Source organism: Brachyhypopomus gauderio, chromosome 7 (genome assembly GCF_052324685.1).
Source record: "Brachyhypopomus gauderio isolate BG-103 chromosome 7, BGAUD_0.2, whole genome shotgun sequence".
In the NCBI taxonomy this organism is placed as follows: Eukaryota; Metazoa; Chordata; class Actinopteri; order Gymnotiformes; family Hypopomidae; genus Brachyhypopomus; species Brachyhypopomus gauderio.
In genome coordinates this window covers 5,959,098-5,979,877 of record NC_135217.1, presented here as the reverse complement: position 1 = coordinate 5,979,877, position 20,780 = coordinate 5,959,098, and the positions used below count along the sequence as shown (strand labels likewise).

Here is a 20,780-nt window from a genome sequence, read left to right as displayed (position 1 = left end):
GCTCCTAATTATAAGTATCTATTTAACCTGTCTGCATTCACATACTCATTATGAAGAACTGTCATGTCTCCTTCATGCATACTGATGTTGGACTTTGGTTGATTTGGTGTCATTTGCATTTGTTCATAATTTGTTTATTCTGTACACACATTATTTATTATAAATGTAAATTATGAAGTTAGTGAAGAACTTGGCAGCAAACAACATGATTAATTTACATAATTCAAACATGGTTTATTAGTCATCATTGAACAAGGGGAAATAATCTCCAAAACAGTCTAGAACAGCACACTCTCACTCCTCTCAGTCTGTCAGGCAGTGGAGGTCTTTGGCTCCTCCCATCTTCAACCGGTACTACAGGAGTTTGGCTCCTTCCACCTCCCACCAGTAAAAGAGGGGTTTGGCTCCTCCCACTTTCCTCCAGCTCTGCAGGGCCTGTGCCCCTCCCACTTTCTACAGCAGTGGAGGGCTGTTGCTTTTCTGACCCTCTCTTGCAGGTCTGGAAGCCCACTGCTTCCTTCTTTGCTTTATGTTCTGCCTTCTTCTCTGCCCTTTTCTCCTCCCACTTTCTCCATTGAGCCTCCCACACCTGTCTCTTCTGCTCCTGTTTCATCAGCCGTCTCTTCTTTCTCCCACACCTGTCTCTTCTGCTCCTGTTTCATCAGCCGTCTCCTCTTCTTCTGCGGAACCTGAGCCAAGAGAAAACTTGTTGAAAACTGGTTGAAATTCATCTGCTCTCTCTTTTCTCTTTTTCTCTCTTTTTCTTCATCTAACACACTGATTCTGGGTTTTATGTGGTGCACGTTAACATACACTATGCACTGTTTAAAAAGGCCTTAATTACATCAAACTATAATGGCATAATGGATTTAAGTGGTATTAATTCTGTAGAATGACAATGTCTGTAAAGTGTTTTTTTAAGACACACTTACGGATAGAGCTAAACACGTTTCCATGTCGCCTCTACTTCCTTGTGCTTTTCTCCGTCTTCGTGTTGAGCCAACCAATCAGCCTTCTCCACTTGCTCTTGACTTTGGGCCCATCACCTTTAGCAGCTGTTGTTTGTAACAACAGTTTTCTGCTCTCTCTCGCTCTGCCTCTCTCCCCAAATGGGTTGTTTTCTTTCCTCTTTTATTTTCTTCAATTCATCAGATGTTGTTATTTCTTCTTGAATTATCTCCAAATATTTTTGCAACAAATCATCGTCCTTTTTATTTTGAAACTTCTCCCGTCTTTTATCCATTTTCTTCCTTCCTCGTCTCTTTCCTTTTCCATCCTTCTCTGCATTTCACTAATTTCCTGTTCAATCTCAACCCATCTCTCGTGTTTGATGTTCGCAATAGTGCAACCTTTTTCTTTCATAGGCCATCTTTTCATTACATATTTCCATCGTCATTATGAACTTCAGGTATTTCAACTTCATCAGTCTCTCCATCTCTGTAACAAACAGGCACTAGCGTTAGTGTTAATATCTTTACTTTCTTTTCCTGATCTACAAAAGGGATTGGCCCCTTTTGGGTTGTGCCCTATGTTACTGACTGTTCTGGCTGTGTCTGCCACTCTCTCTCTCACAGTACTGCCTCAACACCTAATACACAATAAAACATGTAATAAATACTTTAACATCACACACATTGGCACACTTGTGACTTGAACATCAGTATCACCCATCCCTTCCCTCCTTCCCTCTCTCTCTCTATCTCTCTCTCTCGCTACTGACCTGAGCGGCGTCAGTGAGGGCAGCCCTGTTCTTAATCACAATTTATACAACAATTAGTTCGCACCTCACAATCTGATTTGTTGGGAAGTGTTCTATCCGTGCTGATAACAGCACAATTCTCACACTAAATCTGTGTTAGTGATAGGCAAAACTGTTCTTTTAGATGAACTGAATCATTAGGATCAGTTCACTAAAAAGATTCGTTCAAAAGATTCGTTCACCGCTTCGCGAAGTCGCGCACCTCTCGAAGTTTGTAAACTTCGCGCGCACCGCGTTTCAGCGCAATGAACAAGTCATGTTTGCCGGTTTCATACACCTGCACTTGTACGTCACTATAAAGGTCCATTTCTATATTTCCCAGCACGTTAAACTTAACTTAGTTAAATACATATACTCGAAATTATTCGAAATAATTCGCTTTTTATCACATTATTTAAACGCCCAATCTTAACGTCTTATCTCATGTTTCGTCCTGGAATTACAAGAGGCTCGTATTTGTTAACATAATACAGGAGAACTGTTCAGTCAGACAGATATTTGTTGTGAAACCAAGTAGTTACAATTTCAAGCATTTTCTTTACTTTAGTACTTTAGCCTAAATTCCAGCACTTTTCAAACCTGAAACACAATGCAACATTAAAATTCATCAGGTAAATGTTCATTCCCCTGTTTTTGAGGGGTGTTTCTTTATACTACCACATATCGTTTCGGACAACACTGCACAGAAGTTGTGCGCGAGGTGTGCGGAGTCGCGCGCTATGGTCACTCGCGAAAGTAGCCTATCCAGCCTGAACTGATACACGGCTGAACGGTTCATGTTTCAGTTTAGTTCACGGCCTCGTGGACCAGGAGACGAGAGTGTTGTAGAAAAATTATAAATAAAAAATTGCAATTAAATGTTGGGTTTATTATAGGAAATAATTACATTACAAATACAGTAATCCCTCCTTTATCGCATTCTGGAGATTCCAGAACTACCCGCAATAACGAAAATAGAAACGGTATATTTATTTAAGTATTTATACACTATATTAAGTCTTTATAAACCCTCCCCACACCTTTACATAAACCTTTCCCATTCCCTTAATAACCGTTCCCACACTGTTCTGTGCATGTGTGCTTGTCCAGCGAGCAGTCGTGTGTACAATCTCATGTAGGCGAGTAGCGTCTCAGGCAAGTGATGCTGGTTCTCGTTTCCGAGAGTAAATATGCACTATTTACTGTCATTCCTACTATTTTATTATTTATAACATTCCTTGTTAATTGGTAGAATTGGTACTTGTAATATATTTTTATACATTTTGGGATTTTGTCATGTAAAAAAATCATAAAATATATATTTTTTCCGCCGATCGAATTCCGCAGACAACAAAAAAGTGAAAACCCACGAATTATTTTTCCCCATTAATAACTTATAAAAACCCGTGAAAGAGTGAATTCACAAAAGTTGAAGCGTGAAGTGGCGCAGGACCCCCCCCCCTTTATCAACGCGGAATCCAATAGCGGAAGTGTTCGGCGAAGCAGTGTATCACCACTTCCGGTTTTCACCAGCCGCACGTTCAACATGGCGTCGGGACAGCTTCTCAAGTTCACTCTTGACCAGTGACGTGCACACATAGACATCAGGTGGTGCTAAAGCACCACCAACTCTGCCCTTTATCAACGAAAGTGCCCTTTTGAAACTTCGTTTTGTTTAAATTTTTTATTATTATTATCATTTTACTGAGGTCGGTTTGAAATGATCTTTAGAAAACCTGAGCGATTAAAAACAATGCCCTGAAATGAGCCACCATGTCACATATGGCCGCGGCCCCTCCCCTAGCTGTCACTCCGGATTCCCTTATGTCTGTATTCCGTGCCTGTTTATCCCGCCCCGCTCGTTTGTCTCCGTGATTCCTCGTTTGTTACCACACCCCCGTGTCATTGCCCGCACCTGTTCCCTGTTTAAAGTCCTGTATATATAGTCCCTGAGTGTCCCTTGTCCCTCGTCGGTTGTTTTGACTGTTTGGATGTTTGTACATGCTGTTAGTTTGTGTACCTGATCCCGTGCTTTCGTTTTTCTGTGTTTCGCCCGTTTATTTCTTGTTCTCTGTGTCTCCCTACCTGGTTGTGTTTCCTCGTGTTCATTATGCCCATCTATGCCTGTTTCTCTGACTGCCCTCCCGTTATGGACCCGGACTGGTTTTCTGACGATGATGATGGAATATCCTTTAATAAATCTCGCTCTTCTCAGCGTTTGTGTCTACCTCCTCGCTCCGTGGCGCGAGCCTCGTTACATAACAACCGACCACACAAGGACACAGCGAGAGAGCGAGACTCTGGTAAGTTCAACCGCTGTAATGAGATGTTGACTGGTTTAATTCGGTTCGACTCTCCGGTGTTACAGCGCGAACAAACCAGAGACAGGAATTCCCCTTGCGCTGTGGGTACAGGGGAGTCTCATCGCGGTAAAAACAAAGCGAAATCACTTTCGGTTTCTGGCTTTAGCGACAAGCTCCCTGATAAGCGCTATGGGTCTGCCCGACTCGATACACGCTATAGGGAGGAGCAACCTGTAGCGCGAGATTCGGGCAGACGGAATGAATGTGCAGACGAGCGTTGGCTTGGCTCTCGGTTGGCTTTCAAAAGCCATTGTGAGCTCCCGATGCCTCCGACGAGGCGGAGTCACAATGAAAGCCACCGAGAAGCAGTTGTGTCTGTATGTTCTTCCAGGCGCAGACCAGACCGGGGAAGGAGGAAGACCACGCCCCCAGTTCAGAGCCCCGCTGCCACCACGCATGAGGTCGTCACCTACCCTGAGGAGCTCCTCCCTCCTTCGATCCTGCCAGCCTCTCCCATAGAGACGCCCAAGAATTTTTTGGGGGGGAGTAGTGGCCACTCAACCCAAGAGTGGCCGGCTCGGGCCCCCGGTGACGTCAGTAAGGCGGTCCCGCCCCCCGGTGACGTCAGTAAGGCGGTCCCGCCCCCCGAGGACGTCAGCCTGGTGGTCCCGCCCCCCGAGGACATCAGCCCGGTGGTTCCGCCCCCCGAGGGCGTCTCACCCACGCCGGTTCCTGTCTCCGCGACCCAGGAGGGGTCGTCCATGCCGGTTCCTGTCTCCGCGACCCAGGAGGGGTCGTCCACGCCGGCGCCTGTTCCCGCTGCCTGTCTGCCGGCTCCTGTTCCCGCTGCCCGCCAGCGGACGCCGCCTGTTCCCGCTGCCCGTCAGCGGACCGCGCCTGTTCCTCCAGAGACTGTGCTGCCCTCTATTGGGCCCGGACTTTATGTGCCCTCTGCTCTGCCCTGTACACCTGCCTCTGTACCCGTGTTCCCCTTGCTCCCGTGTTCTGTCCCTGGATTTGTTGGTCCCAGTTCCTATGTGTGTGCCTGTTCGTGTCCTTGTACCCGTCTCTGTGTTTGTGTCTGGTCAGTTCCTCCAGGTCCCTGTCCCCGTGTCTGTTCCCCAAGTCACGACCCGCTTTGTGCCCATGCCTGTCTCTGTGGTCCATGCTGTCTTCACCTCAGTGTTTGCCTCTGCCTTGTCCCCTGGCCCCACTCCCGTGTCTGTCCCCGGTCCTGTACTGTCCAGCCCTGCTCCTGCTCCTTGCCCTGTCCGGTCTCCCTGTGCCCCGTGTACCGCCATGCCCCAGCCCAGCTCCTGGTCAGTCTCTGGTTTCTCTGTCCCTGCCATGCCCCGGTCTCCGTGCCCTGCTTTCCCCTGGTCTGTTCCTCCGGTCTGTCCCGTGTCTGCTGTCCCTGTCCCTCGCCGTGTTCCGTGGTTCCCTGTCCGGTCCTAGTCTGGTTCCTGTCCTGTCTGCCCTCGCGTGCCCCGGAGTGGCACGCTTTGAGGGGGGGTACTGTCACGTATGGCCGCGGCCCCTCCCCTAGCTGTCACTGTGGATTCCCTTATGTCTGTATTCCGTGCCTGTTTATCCCGCCCCGCTCGTTTGTCTCCGTGATTCCTCGTTTGTTACCACACCCCCGTGTCATTGCCCGCACCTGTTCCCTGTTTAAAGTCTTGTATATATAGTCCCTGAGTGTCCCTTGTCCCTCGTCGGTTGTTTTGACTGTTTGGATGTTTGTACATGCTGTTAGTTTGTGTACCTGATCCCGTGCTTTCGTTTTTCTGTGTTTCGCCCGTTTATTTCTTGTTCTCTGTGTCTCCCTACCTGGTTGTGTTTCCTCGTGTTCATTATGCCCATCTATGCCTGTTTCTCTGACTGCCCTCCCGTTATGGACCCGGACTGGTTTTCTGACGATGATGATGATGGAATATCCTTTAATAAATCTCGCTCTTCTCAGCGTTTGTGTCCACCTCCTCGCTCCGTGGCGCGAGCCTCGTTACACACCACCTCACACACACCCGACCTCTCTCTTCCTTTAACACCAGATGCGCTGCAGCAGTTCAGTTCAGCGAGGTGAAGGAAGCGTCTTCAGCACAGCACACACGCTCACAGATAGACTTCTTCTCCCGTCCCCACCAGCCAGGTCACATACACATCAAGTCAAATCGTACCGTTTGCCCTCTAAGCCCAACGTGAAATCATTTTCTTGTGTTGTAAAATGTCTCATACAGAACTAAACTACTAAGCATTTTTAGCCGACTGGTCACCTGATAAACTAGTCGCACTAGCCCAAATCAATGATAGATAACGTGAGGACGACCACATACAAATAATTAAGGTAGAGTTTGCAAATCTATGTGTTAAGCTGAACGTCTTCAGTTGTATAGGTCTTGGTAGGCAACATAAATTACATTCATTTGTGAAAGAAGAAACGGGAAGTTCCCCATTACCTGTGAAAAATGTCCATCTGCATTCATGTAATGACAACACTCAGTAGCCTATAACTCCTTCTCCTACTTTACGGTCTTTTACTGTCTTAATTGTAGGCCTATATTGATTTACTAATTGCAAAATTTATGCAACAAGGCCTGCAGACAGTGGAGGGTAAACAGAACTTACCTGAAGGACATGACTGTATATTGGATATTAATTATATCAGTTGGATGCGTGACTTTTTCTCCATTGAAAACTCACGTTTAGAGAATGTGACAAATAAAAGTCAAATTTCATTCAACATGTACTTGTAATTTTTTTCATAATGAAGTGTTCCACGTGCGCTATAAAGTGCCCTTCACCCCCCCCCCCCCCCCCCCCCCCCCCCCCCCGGAGCACTTGCCCCCCAAAATGTCTGTGCACGCCACTGTCTGGAATTATAAGTGTGTTGCTCAGTTTTTCTGTTACCGATGTATATCCCACACTAATGATCATTTCCGCACCGCCGTATACTCCGCCTAATGGCAGTACTGTAGTTCGATCGTCACCTAACAGGTGGAAACAGCCGACGATGCTTTAGCTGGCTAACAAGCTGCTTTTATTTGAGGGCTGCGGCGGGAACAACAATACAAGGCTCCGATACAGACATGGGTAAATGTCCATTCAGTGAAGTGGCTGGAGGATGAAAAATATTGTGGCTGACTGAAACATTCCAGTGATTCGTATGAGGCGTGATATGAACTTGCCGAAAAACATTCAAACTTGGTACAATGGGCTGTAAAGCGCTGGATTCTCATATGAAATCTGAAAAACACAAGCGATATGATGGCACTCGTAATAGTAATATGCACATCGAGTCATTCGCTGCTAACTGCAGTTTAACTGTAAGTGTCAAAAATTATTTGTCTACTGCAGGGATGCTCATTACGTCGATTCCTTCGCTATCGACCAACACTTCCTTCGCGATCGACCGGTCTGCTCTGACCGCCCCGGTAAGAATTTACGTTCGCTGCTAACTGCAGTTTAACTGTAAGTGTCAAAAATTATTTGTCTACTGCAGGGATGCTCATTACGTCGATTCCTTCGCTATCGACCAACACTTCCTTCGCGATCGACCGGTCTGCTCTGACGGTTGTATATACACCGCCCCGGTAAGAATTTACGTTCGCCACCCCCCCCCCCCCCCTGAAAATTTGTGGACACCCCTGGTCTACTGTGTAGGGCGACCAAACGTCCGTATTTCCCTCTGTCCCGGGTTTTTTTTTAAGTGAGGAAATGTCCTGGTTTTTTAATTACCTTAATTGGACCATTACAATTTAAATGTAAAGGCACTTGGGCACTGCGCACGGCGCTGCACGTGCCGTAATCCCCGAGCCGCGTCAAGCTTGGTTTATACATGATGCGTCGCGACCGGTGACGGTCATAATATTGCAGGTCATAATATTACAAAGCATATTCTTCCAGTGTTACAATACATTAAGCCATTGTGCTACAGCAAGCCACATAATGCCATGTAATAGTCAAATTGTTATGATAACCATACATTTTGTTTTTGTAAGCTTATCAGTCATATTTGTAAGGAATACTTACCCTTAACAGTACAACATTTCCACACTGCACGTTTGTGTGAAGAAATGTTTAATATCTGGAGGTGTAGCGATTGTGTCCCCAAATCCAATTTTTTTTTGTTTTGCCAGTCCATCATAAAGGTGCCACTGATTTCCACTCAGTCAATGGAATGATATAAAATGAATGTTTGCTCAAAGGTTGTAGGTTACTGCAGCAGGTATGTAGCTGTGAATAAAGACATTCATTTTATTAAATTGATGTTGGTTTTGTTGTGACAATATTACCATTTACATTTCCAAAAAGACCCTGCATTTCTGTCCTGTACTTTAAATTAAAGCCAAGGTTCTCAAACCAGTCATCAGGGCCCCCCAACCATCTATGTCATTTGGCTTAAAGGAAAAATGTAGGCTATCTGGGGTTCCCATCTTGCGTCCATTCAACTGTGTCCGCTCAACTGAGTACTCTCCCCTGCGTCCGCTCAACTAAGTACTCTCAACTGTGTACTCTCTCCTGTGTCCACTCAACAGCATCTGCTCAACTGCGTACTCTCTCCTGCGTCCATTCAACTGTGTCCACTCAACTGAGTACTCTCAACTGCCTACTCTCTCCTGCATCCATTCAAATGTGTCCACTCAAATGACTACTCTCTCCTGCGTCCACTGAACAGCATCCACTCAACTGAGTGCTCTCTCCTGCGTCCGTTCAACTGCGTCCGCTCAACTGAGTACTCTCTCCTGCATCCACTCAACTGAGTACTCTCTCCTGCATCCATTCAACTGTGTCCGCTCAACTGAGTACTCTCAACTGTGTACTCTCTCCTGTGTCCACTCAACAGCTTCTGCTCAACTGAGTACTCTCTCCTGCGTCCACTCAACTGAGTACTCTGAACTGCGTACAATCTCCTGTGTCCATTCAACTGTGTCCATTCAAATGAGTACTCTCTCCTGCGTCCACTGAACAGCATCCACTCAACTGAGTGCTCTCTCCTGCGTCCATTCAACTGCGTCCGCTCAACTGAGTACTCTCAACTGCGTACTCTCTCCTGCGTCCATTCAACTGTGTCCACTCAAATGAGTACTCTCTTCTGCGTCCACTGAACAGCATCCACTCAACTGAGTGCTCTCTCCTGCGTCCATTCAACTGCGTCCACTCAACTGAGTACTCTCTCGCATACTCTCTCCTGTGTCCACTCAACAGCATCTGCTCAACTGAGTACTCTGAACTGCGTACTCTCAACTATGTCCGCTCAACTGAGTACTCTCAACTGCCTACTGTAACATGCAAGAACTAGGAGAAGGACACAAATGCTTCTGAGAGTCAGATTTATTAGTAGGAGGGGGAGTTTCCTCCTGTCTCCTACTTAGATTGGCTCGAATTACTCTTGAACGGCGAGGCATTACATTCACATAAACACTCAGAGCTTTCAGACACCGAAACTCTGTGAATGTAACAGTAAAACTCTTAGCATGTATACTAGTACACAGATTAATCAGGTAACACCTCTCAGGCACAACAGAAAATACACATATGACGAACAAGTTCTTATACAACCAACAGACAAACAAAACACACTCTAGATGAAATATACAATAAACCGAAACACCGCCAAATAGACCTTACAAAAGAGACTAACCGTACTGACTAACACTCGAAGGACCATAACGAGCGAACTCAAGAATGATCACAACACCCAACATGGGACGATCTATAAAGCAACACAAAACAAACCTGATACTATCAACCAAACACCGAACACGCAATATTCACAGTTTAAATACCAAGGACAGGTCCAAATATCAAAACACGGGGAACAGAACATACGAACACTAGCAACAGTACACACCAGAATGACTCACAAGGAAGGACTGGGCACACGGGAATATAAACCAAACAAATCAGGACATTAAACGTAAACAGCTGATTGAGACTAATAATGGGCGGTAGGATCAGGGGGCGTGACAGAAGAACACTGCGGAGATGCAACTAAAACCAAAACTAAGGAAAACAGATCTCACCCAGGTTGGGGCGGAGCAAACGTTACAGTACCCCCCACAAAAGCGTGCCACACTGGGGCACGCAAGAAAACACCCCCCCCCCCCCCAGAGAACAAAGCAGGGGCCGGGGTACATCCAGACATCGAACCACCGAAGACCAATTACACTAAACCAAGGCAGGCACAAAACAGGCCGCCAACACCAAAACAAACCCAACACACCTCAAACCACTAAGGGCAACAACCAGAGAAAAATGGAGGGCAGACAGAACCAAAACCAGAAGAGTCAGCCAAAGGTAGAAACCACGACACAGGACGTACGAACCGAGATTCAACCTTAGGGGACTGGACAGGGACAGAGCTAGGGGGACCGACAACCGACGGAAACACCGTGTGAAAAGTTGGATCAGGTTGGGGAACAGAACCTGACGAAGGGCTGGACAAACCCGAACTAGAACCAGACCAAAGGGGACAGGTAGAGCACACAGGATCCAAAACCTCAGGGGACTGGGCCGTTGCAGACTTAGACACGGAAGAACAATCATGAACAGATGAAGAAAAAACAGAGACAATAATTTCAAAAATAACAGAAACATGGACAGGAACAAACCGAGTAACAATATGAGGAACTGACATAGGAACGGGGACACAAATTACAGAACCAAACACAACCACAGGTACTGACACTTGAACTTTTACATACTCATAAACAACAACTGGAACCAACAAAAACCCAGGAATAGAACACGGTAACATAGGCAACATGGGCAAGATCAAAGAACAGGTATTCGGAGAAACAAAACCAGTCCGAAGGTCAGGTGCACAGGCAGGCAAAGCAGTCCCTGCAGGTCCCACACAGACATGAGAAGCTGGAACGGGTCCCAAACAGGCCTCAGGAAGAGACTCCGGTCCCTGATGAGCCTCCGACTCACCAACAGGCTGAAGGTCCGAGGCAGGTATAGAGGTAGACCAGGAGCCACTCGGGGCCGGCGTGGCGACGGTGGAAGCCGGGGTGACGCTGGAGAGCGCGGCAGCCGGGGTGACGCTGGAGAGCGCGGCAGCCGGGGCGACGCTGGAGAGCGCGGCAGCCGGGGCGACGCTGGAGAGCGCGGCAGCCGGGGCGACGCTGGAGAGCGCGGCAGCTGGGGCGACGCTGGAGAGCGCGGCAGTAGCAGCTGCCTTCAGGGTCACAGGAGACGTGGAAGACCGGCCATGAGTCACAGGAGACGTGGAAGACCGGCCATGAGTCACAGGAGACGTGGAAGGCCGGCCATGAGTCACAGGAGACGTGGAAGACCCGCCATGAGTCACAGGAGACGTGGAAGACCCGCCATGAGTCACAGGAGACGTGGAAGACCCGCCGTGAGTCACAGGAGACGTGGAAGACCCGCCGTGAGTCACAGGAGACGTGGAAGACCCGCCGTGGGTCACAGGAGACGTGGAAGACCCGCCGTGGGTCACAGGAGACGTGGAAGACCCGCCATGAGTCACAGGAGACGTGGAAGACCCGCCGTGAGTCACAGGAGACGTGGAAGACCCGCCGTGAGTCACAGGAGACGTGGAAGACCCGCCGTGAGTCACAGGAGACGTGGAAGACCCGCCGTGAGTCACAGGAGACGTGGAAGACCCGCCGTGGGTCACAGGAGACGTGGATGAGTTGGCCAACGGGGAGACACTGGAGGAAGTAACAGACGAGGAAGCGCCTACAAGCGCGGAAGACGAAGAAGTCCCGGAGACCGGTTCCATGGTCAACAGAGCCATCACAGAGTCTAGCTGATCAGGCAGTAAGGCAGCCTTGGAACTAGGTTTACTTGCCAAAGGAAAGTCTTTGGAATCAGACAGGGGAATAGGGGGAGCGGTTGGAGTAGGGCTGCATAACCCTCGTCTCCACCCTACGTACTGGATCGGGTCATCACCCTTAGACTGGAAAGACTTTTGGCAACACATGAGGCTACTTTCTCTTCTCCTCTCCTTTAGGGGCAAAGGTGTACAAGGGACTGCCCTGGGTTTTATCCCTTCACCACGGACAGCTGGCACAGATCCCGCACCCAAAAACCAGTCTTTCAGAAACCGAAAGAACCCATCTACCGTCAACGCCTCCTTTCCTCGATTGGCTAAAACGATATCCGCCCAGTCTCGAGCCTTTCCTCTCAGAAATGACCTCACAAAAAGGACAAGAACGTCATCCGGCGGTCTCGGACACGTCAAATTTTGCAAATAGATCTCGCATTGCATTATAAAGACGTTAATCTGACCGCTCTCGCCGCTAAAGATACTGGGGCATGCCATTACTGAGGGAAGCACGACAGGTTTACCCAGAGGATCTAATATTAATAATTCCGACTGCAATGCGTCTAATCGGTCTGTAAAAGACATTTTCTCATCAACTAAGTCGGTCTTACCCTGATACAATACGTCCGGGCTCGAGTCCTTCAACGGAGTGGCTACCAAAAGAGCGTTATGTATTTCTCCCTCCACAACCGTAGAACTAACGTCAGACTCTCGCGCTGTGTCCGAAAATGGTGAGTCATTCTGTAACATGCAAGAACTAGGAGAAGGACACAAATGCTGCTGAGAGTCAGATTTATTAGTAGGAGGGGGAGTTTCCTCCTGTCTCCTACTTAGATTGGCTCGAATCACTCTTGAACGGCGAGGCATTACATTCACATAAACACTCAGAGCTTTCAGACACCGAAACTCTGTGAATGTAACAGTAAAACTCTTAGCGTGTATACTAGTACACAGATTAATCAGGTAACACCTCTCAGGCACAACAGAAAATACACATATGACGAACAAGTTCTTATACAACCAACAGACAAACAAAACACACTCTAGATGAAATATACAATAAACCGAAACACCGCCAAATAGACCTTACAAAAGAGACTAACCGTACTGACTAACACTCGAAGGACTATAACGAGCGAACTCAAGAATGATCACAACACCCAACATGGGACGATCTATAAAGCAACACAAAACAAACCTGATACTATCAACCAAACACCGAACACGCAATATTCACAGTTTAAATACCAAGGACAGGTCCAAATATCAAAACACGGGGAACAGAACATACGAACACTAGCAACAGTACACACCAGAATGACTCACAAGGAAGGACTGGGCACACGGGAATATAAACCAAACAAATCAGGACATTAAACGTAAACAGCTGATTGAGACTAATAATGGGCGGTAGGATCAGGGGGCGTGACAGAAGAACACTGCGGAGATGCAACTAAAACCAAAACTAAGGAAAACAGATCTCACCCAGGTTGGGGCGGAGCAAACGTTACACCTACTCTCTCCTGCGTCCATTCAAATGTGTCCACTCAAATGAGCTCTCTCTCCTGCGTCCATTGAACAGCATCCACTCAACTGAGTGCTCTTTCCTGCCTCCATTCAACTGCGTCTGCTCAACTGAGTACTCTCAACTGCGAACTCTCTCCTTCGTCCATTCAATTGTGTCCACTCAACTGAGTACTCTCTCGCATACTCTCTCCTGTGTCCACTCAGCAGCATCTGCTCAACTGAGTAATCTCTCCTGCGTCCACTCATCAGAGTACGCTGAACTGCGTACTCTCTCCTGTGTCCATTCAACTGTGTCCACTCAACTGAGTACTCTCTCCTGCATCCACTCAACTGAGTACTCTCTCCTGCGTCCATTCAACTGCGTCCGCTCAACTGAGTACTCTCAACTGTGTACTCTCTCCTGTGTCCACTCAACAGCGTCCTCTCACCTGCGTAATCTCAACTGCTTACTCACCTGCATACTCTCTCCTGTGTCCACTCAACAGCATCTGCTCAACTGAGTACTCTCTCCTGTGTCCACTCAACAGCATCTGCTCAACTGAGTACTCTCTCCTGCATCCACTCAATTGAGTACTCTGAACAGCCTACTCTCTCCTGCGTCCATTCAAGTGTGTCCACTCAAATGAGTACTCTCTCCTGCGTCCATTGAACAGCATCCACTCAACTGAGTGCTCTCTCCTGCGACCATTCAACTGCATCCGCTCAACTGAGTACTCTCTCCTGCGTCCACTCAACTGAGTACTCTCTCCTGCGTCCACTAAACAGCGTCTGCTCAACTGAGTATTCTCTCCTGCGTCGACTCAACTGAGTACTCTCTCCTGCATCCATTCAACTTGTGAACATTCAACCGCGTCCACTCAACTGAGTACTCTTTTGCATACTCTCTCCTGTGTCCACTAAACAGCGTCAGCTCAACTGAGTACTCTCTCCTACGTCCACTCAACTGAGTACTCTCAATGGCGTACTCTCTCCTGCGTCCATTCAATTGTGTCCACTCAAATGAGTACTCTCCCCTGCGTCCACTGAACAGCATCCACTCAACTGAGTGCTCTCTCCTGGGTCCACTCAACTGAGTACTCTCTCCTGCGTCCATTCAACTGCGTACTCTCTCCTGTGTCCACTCAACAGCGTCCTCTCACCTGCGTAATGTCAAATGCTTACTCACCTGCATACTCTCTCCTGTGTACACTCAACGGCATCTGGTCAACTGAGTACTCTCTCCTGCGTCGACTCAACTGAGTACTGTCAATGGCGTACTCTCTCCTGCATCCATTCAACTGTGTACATTCAACTGCATCCACTCAACTGAGTATTCTCTCGCATACTCTCTCCTGTGTCCAATCAACAGCGTCTTCTCAACCGGGTACTCTCTCCTGCGTCCACTCAAATGAGTGCTCTCTCCTGCGTCCATTCAACTGCGTCCGCTCAACTGAGTACTCTCACCTGTGTCCACTCAACAGCGTCCTCTCACCTGTGTAATCTCAAATGCTTACTCACCTGCATACTCTCTCCTGTGTCTACTCAACAGCATCTGCTCAACTGAGTACTCTCTGCTGCGTTGACTCAACTGAGTACTCTCAATGGCGTACTCTCTCCTGCGTCCATTCAACTGTGTACATTCAACTGCGTCAACTCAACTGAGTACTCTATCGCATACTCTCTCCTGTGTCCATTCAACTGTATCCACTCAACTGAGTACTCTCTACTGTGTCCACTGAACAGCATTCACTCAACTGAGTACTTTCTCCTGCATCCACTTAACTGAGTACTCTCTCCTGCGTCCATTCAACTGCGTCCGCTCAACTGAGTACTCTCAACTGCGAACTCTCTCCTTCGTCCATTCAATTGTGTCCACTCAACTGAGTACTCTCTCGCATACTCTCTCCTGTGTCCACTCAGCAGCATCTGCTCAACTGAGTAATATCTCCTGCGTCCACTCATCAGAGTACGCTGAAGTACTCTCTACTGTGTCCACTGAACAGCATTCACTCAACTGAGTACTTTCTCCTGCATCCACTTAACTGAGTACTCTCTCCTGCGTCCATTCAACTGTGTCCACTCAACTGCGTACTCACCTGCAAACTCTCTCCTGTGTCCACTCAACAGCGTCTGCTCAACTGCGTACTCTCTGTTGCAGTCCATTCAACTGCGTCCACTCAACTGAGTACTCTGTCCTGCGTCCATTTAACAGTGTCCTCTCACCTGCATAATCTCAACTGCGTAATCTCAACTGCGTACTCACCTGCGTGTTCTCTCCTGTGTCCACTCAACAGCGTCTGCTCAACTGAGTACTCTCTTCTGCATCCACTCAACTGAGTACTCTCAACTGCGTACTCTCTCCTGCGTCCACTCAACTGAGTACTCTCTCCTGCGTCCATTCAACAGCGTCCACCTAACTGCGTCCTCTCACCTGCGTAATCTCAACTGCATACTCAACTGCGTACTCACCTGCGTGTTCTCTCCTGTGTCCAATCAACATCGTCTGCTCAACTGAGTACTCTCTCCTGCGTCCACTCAACTGATTACTCTCAACTGCGTACTCTCTCCTGCGTCCATTCAACTGCGTCCACTCAACTTAGTACTCACTCCTGGGTCCACTCAACTTAGTACTCACTCCTGCGTCCATTCAACATCGTCCAACCAACTGCGTCCTCATACCTGCGTAATCTCAACTGCATACTCAACAGAGTACTCACCTGCGTGTTCTCTCCTGTGTCCACTCAACAGTGTCTGCTCAACTGAGTACTCTCTCCTGCATCGACTCAACTGAGTACTCTCAACTGCGTACTCTCTCCTGCGTCCACTCAACTGAGTACTCTCTCCTGCGTCGATTCAACAGCGTCCACCTAACTGCGTCCTCTCACCTGCGTAATCTCAACTGCGTACTCACCTGCGTGTTCTCTTGTGTGTCCACTCAACAGTGTCTGCTCAACTGAGTACTCTCTCCTGCGTCCTCTCAACTGTGTACTCTCTCCTGTGTCCACTCAACAGCATCCTCTCACCTGCGTAATCTCAACTGCATACTCTCTCCTGTGTCCACTCAACAGCGTCTGCTCAACTGAGTACTCTCTCCTGCGTCCACTCAACTGAGTACTCTCAACTGCGTACTCTCTCCTGCGTCCATTCAACAGCATTCACTCAACTGCGTCCTCTCACCTGCGTAATCTTAACTGCGTACTCAACTGCGTACGCTCTCCTGTGTCCACTCAACAGCGTCTGCTCAACTGAGTACTCTCTCCTGCGTCCACTCAACTGAGTACTCTCAACTGCGTACTCTCTCCTGCGTCCATTTAACAACGTCCTCTCACCTGCATAATCTCAACTGCGTACTCACCTGCGTGTTCTCTCCTGTGTCCACTCAACAGCGTCTGCTCAACTGAGTACTCTCTCCTGCGTCCTCTCAACTGAGTACTCTCAACTGCGTACTCTCTCCTACGTCCATTTTACAGCGTCCTCTCACCTGCATAATCTCAACTGCGAAATCTCAACTGCGTACTCACCTGCGTGTTCTCTCCTGTGTCCACTCAACATCGTCTGCTCAACTGAGTACTCTCTCCTGCGTCCACTCAACTGATTACTCTCCACTGCGTACTCTCTCCTGCGTCCATTCAACTGCGTCCACTCAACTTAGTACTCACTCCTGCGTCCATTCAACATCGTCCAACCAACTGCGTCCTCACACCTGCGTAATCTCAACTGCATACTCAACAGCGTACTCACCTGCGTGTTCTCTCCTTTGTCCACTCAACAGTGTCTGCTCAACTGAGTACTCTCTCCTGCGTCCACTCAACTGAGTACTCTCAACTGCGTACTCTCTCCTGCATCCACTCAACTGAGTACTCTCTCCTGCGTCCATTCGACAGCGTCCATTCAGCGTCCACCCAACTGCGTCCTCTCACCTGCGTAATCTCAACTGCATACTCAAGTGCGTACTCACCTGCGTGTTCTCTCCTGTGTCCACTCAACAGCGTCTGCTCAACTGAGTACTCTCTCCTGCGTCCTCTCAACTGAGTACTCTCAACTGCGTACTCTCTCCTGCGTCCACTCAACTGAGTACTCTCTCCTGCGTCCATTCGACAGCGTCCACCTAACTGCATCCTCTCACCTGCGTAATCTCAACTGCATACTCAACTGCGTACTCACCTGCGTGTTCTCTCGTGTGTCCACTCAACAGTGTCTGCTCAACTGAGTACTCTCTCCTGCGTCCTCTCAACTGAGTACTCTCAACTGCGTACTCTCTCCTACGTCCATTTTACAGCGTCCTCTCACCTGCATAATCTCAACTGCGAAATCTCAACTGCGTACTCACCTGCATGTTCTCTCCTGTGTCCACTCAACATCGTCTGCTCAACTGAGTACTCTCTCCTGCGTCCACTCAACTGATTACTCTCCACTGCGTACTCTCTCCTGCGTCCATTCAACTGCGTCCACTCAACTTAGTACTCACTCCTGCGTCCATTCAACATCGTCCAACCAACTGCGTCCTCACACCTGCGTAATCTCAACTGCATACTCAACAGCGTACTCACCTGCGTGTTCTCTCCTTTGTCCACTCAACAGTGTCTGCTCAACTGAGTACTCTCTCCTGCGTCCACTCAACTGAGTACTCTCAACTGCGTACTCTCTCCTGCATCCACTCAACTGAGTACTCTCAACTGTGTACTCTCTCCTGCGTCCATTCAACTGCGTCCACTCAACTGAGTACTCTCTCCTGCGTCCATTGTCCACTCAACTGCGTCCTCTCACCTGCATAATCGCAACTGCATACTCACCTGCAAACGCTCTCCTGTGTCTACTCAACAGCGTCTGCTCAACTGAGTACTCACTCCTGCGTCCACTCAACTGAGTACTCTCAGCTGCGTACTCTCTCCTGCGTCCATTCAACAGCGTCCTCTCACCTGCGTAATCTCAACTGCGTAGTCACCTGCGTACGCTCTCCTGTGTCCACTCAACAGCATCTGCTCAACTGAGTACTCTCTCCTGCGTCCATTCAACTGTGTCCACTCAACTGAGTACTCTCTCCTGCGTCCATTCAACAGCGTCCACCCAACTGAGTCCTCTCACCTGCGTAATCTCAACTGCATACTCAACGGCGTACTCACCTGCATGTTCTCTCCTATGTCCACTAAACAGCGTCTGCTCAACTGAGTATTCTGTCCTGCATCCACTCAACTGAGTACTCTCAACTGCGTACTCTCTCCTGCATCCATTCAACTGCGTCCACTCAACTGAGTATTCTCTCCTGCGTCCATTGTCCACTCAACTGCGTCCTCTCACCTGCATAATCTCAACTGCATACTCAACTGCATACTCACCTGCAAACTCTCTCCTGTGTCTACTCAACAGCGTCTGCTCAACTGAGTACTCACTCCTGCGTCCACTCAACTGAGTACTCTCAACTGCGTACTCTCTCCTGCGTCCATTCAACAGCGTCCAACCAACTGCGTCCTCTCACCTGCGTTAACTGCATACTAAACTGCGTACTCACCTGCGTGTTCTCTCCTGTGTCCACTCAACAGTGTCTGCTCAACTGAGTACTCACTCCTGCGTCCACTCAACTGAGTACTCTTAACTGCGTACTCTTTCCTGCGTCCATTCAACAGCGTCCACCCAACTGCGTCCTCTCACCTGCGTTATCTCAACTGCATTCTCAACAGCGTACTCACCTGCGTGTTCTCTCCTGTGTCCACTCAACAGTGTCTGCTCAACTGAGTACTCTCTCCTGCGTCCACTCAACTGAGTATTCTCAACTGCGTACTCTCTCCTGTGTCCACTCAACGGAGTACTCTCTCCTGCGTCGATTGTCCACTTACCTGCAAAATCTCAACTGCGTACTCACCTGCGTGTTCTCTCCTGTGTCCACTCCAGAGCGTCTGCTCAACTGAGTACTCTCTCCTGCATCCACTCAACTGAGTACTCTCAACTGCGTACTCTCTCCTGCGTCCATTTAACAGCGTCCTCTCACCTGCATAATCTCAACTGCGTAATCTCAACTGCGTACTCACCTGCGTGTTCTCTCCTGTGTCCACTCAACAGCGTCTGCTCAACTGAGTACTCTCTCCTGCGTCCACTCAACTGAGTACTCTCAACTGCGTACTCTCTCCTGCGTCCATTTAACAGCGTCCTCTCACCTGCATAATCTCAACTGCGTAATCTCAACTGCGTACTCACCTGCGTGTTCTCTCCTGTGTCCACTCAACAGCGTCTGCTCAACTGAGTACTCTCTCCTGCGTCCACTCAACTGAGTATTCTCAACTGCACTCAATTTTGGCAGTGGTGAGACCTTCAATGTTTAGCTGGAAAAGCGCTAGTGTAGGAACTTTAGGCTGTGGACGTTGTGAAGACATTTGTTTCGCTTGAAGGGCATGCAACCTTGCAACTACTCTTCAGCTACTTGCGGGGGAGGCCACGTGGAGGCTGTCTTCGTCTCCCCCTGCATACTCACCTGCAACTCTCTCCTGTGTCCACTCAACAGCGTCTGCTCAACTGAGTACTCTCTCCTGCATCCACTCAACTGAGTACTCTCAACTGCGTACTCTCTCCTGCGTCCAATCAACTGAGTACTCTCTACTGCGTCCATTCAACAGCGTCCACCTAACTGCGTCCTCTCACCTGCGTAATCTCAACAGCATACTCAACTGCGTACTCACCTGCGTGTTCTCTCGTGTGTCCACTCAACAGCGTCTGCTCAACTGAGTACTCTCTCCTGCGTCCTCTCAACTGAGTACTCTCAACTGCGTACTCTCTCCTGCGTCCAATCAACTGAGTACTCTCTCCTGCGTCCATTCAACACCGTCCACCCAACTGAGTCCTCTCACCTGCGTAATCTCAACTGCATACTCAACGGCGTACTCACCTGCATGTTCTCTCCTATGTCCACTAAACAGCGTCTGCTCAACTGAGTATTCTGTCCTGCATCCACTCAACTGAGTACTCTCAACTGCGTACTCTCTCCTGCATCCATTCAACTGCGTCCACTCAACTGAGTATTCTCTCCTGCGTCCATTGTCCACTCAACTGCGTCCTCTCACCTGCATAATCTCAACTGCATACTCAACTGCATACTCACCTGCAAACTCTCTCCTGTGTCTACTCAACAGCGTCTGCTCAACTGAGTACTCACTCCTGCGTCCACTCAACTGAGTACTCTCAACTGCGTACTCTCTCCTGCGTCCATTCAACAGCGTCCAACCAACTGCGTCCTCTCACCTGCGTTAACTGCATACTAAACTGCGTACTCACCTGCGTGTTCTCTCCTGTGTCCACTCAACAGTGTCTGCTCAACTGAGTACTCACTCCTGCGTCCACTCAACTGAGTACTCTTAACTGCGTACTCTTTCCTGCGTCCATTCAACAGCGTCCACCCAACTGCGTCCTCTCACCTGCGTTATCTCAACTGCATTCTCAACAGCGTACTCACCTG

General features: G+C 48.7%; 1 long non-coding RNA gene across 2 annotated transcripts in view; it reads right to left on the bottom strand.

Annotated features, from left to right (window-relative positions):
• Positions 1-377: 377 nt before the first annotated feature.
• Positions 378-20,780, bottom strand: part of LOC143518179 (uncharacterized) — a 54,658-nt gene continuing 34,255 nt past the window's right edge. Inside the window, exons 1-3 of one of the 2 annotated variants that reach the window (XR_013132074.1) lie at positions 8,068-10,044; positions 933-1,437; positions 378-689 (exon numbers count right to left, since the gene is read on the bottom strand). This is a non-coding gene — a long non-coding RNA (uncharacterized LOC143518179). Of the gene's footprint in view, positions 690-932; positions 1,438-8,067; positions 10,045-20,780 lie in introns of those variants that run through there. The other variant, XR_013132075.1, reaches the window with a different exon arrangement.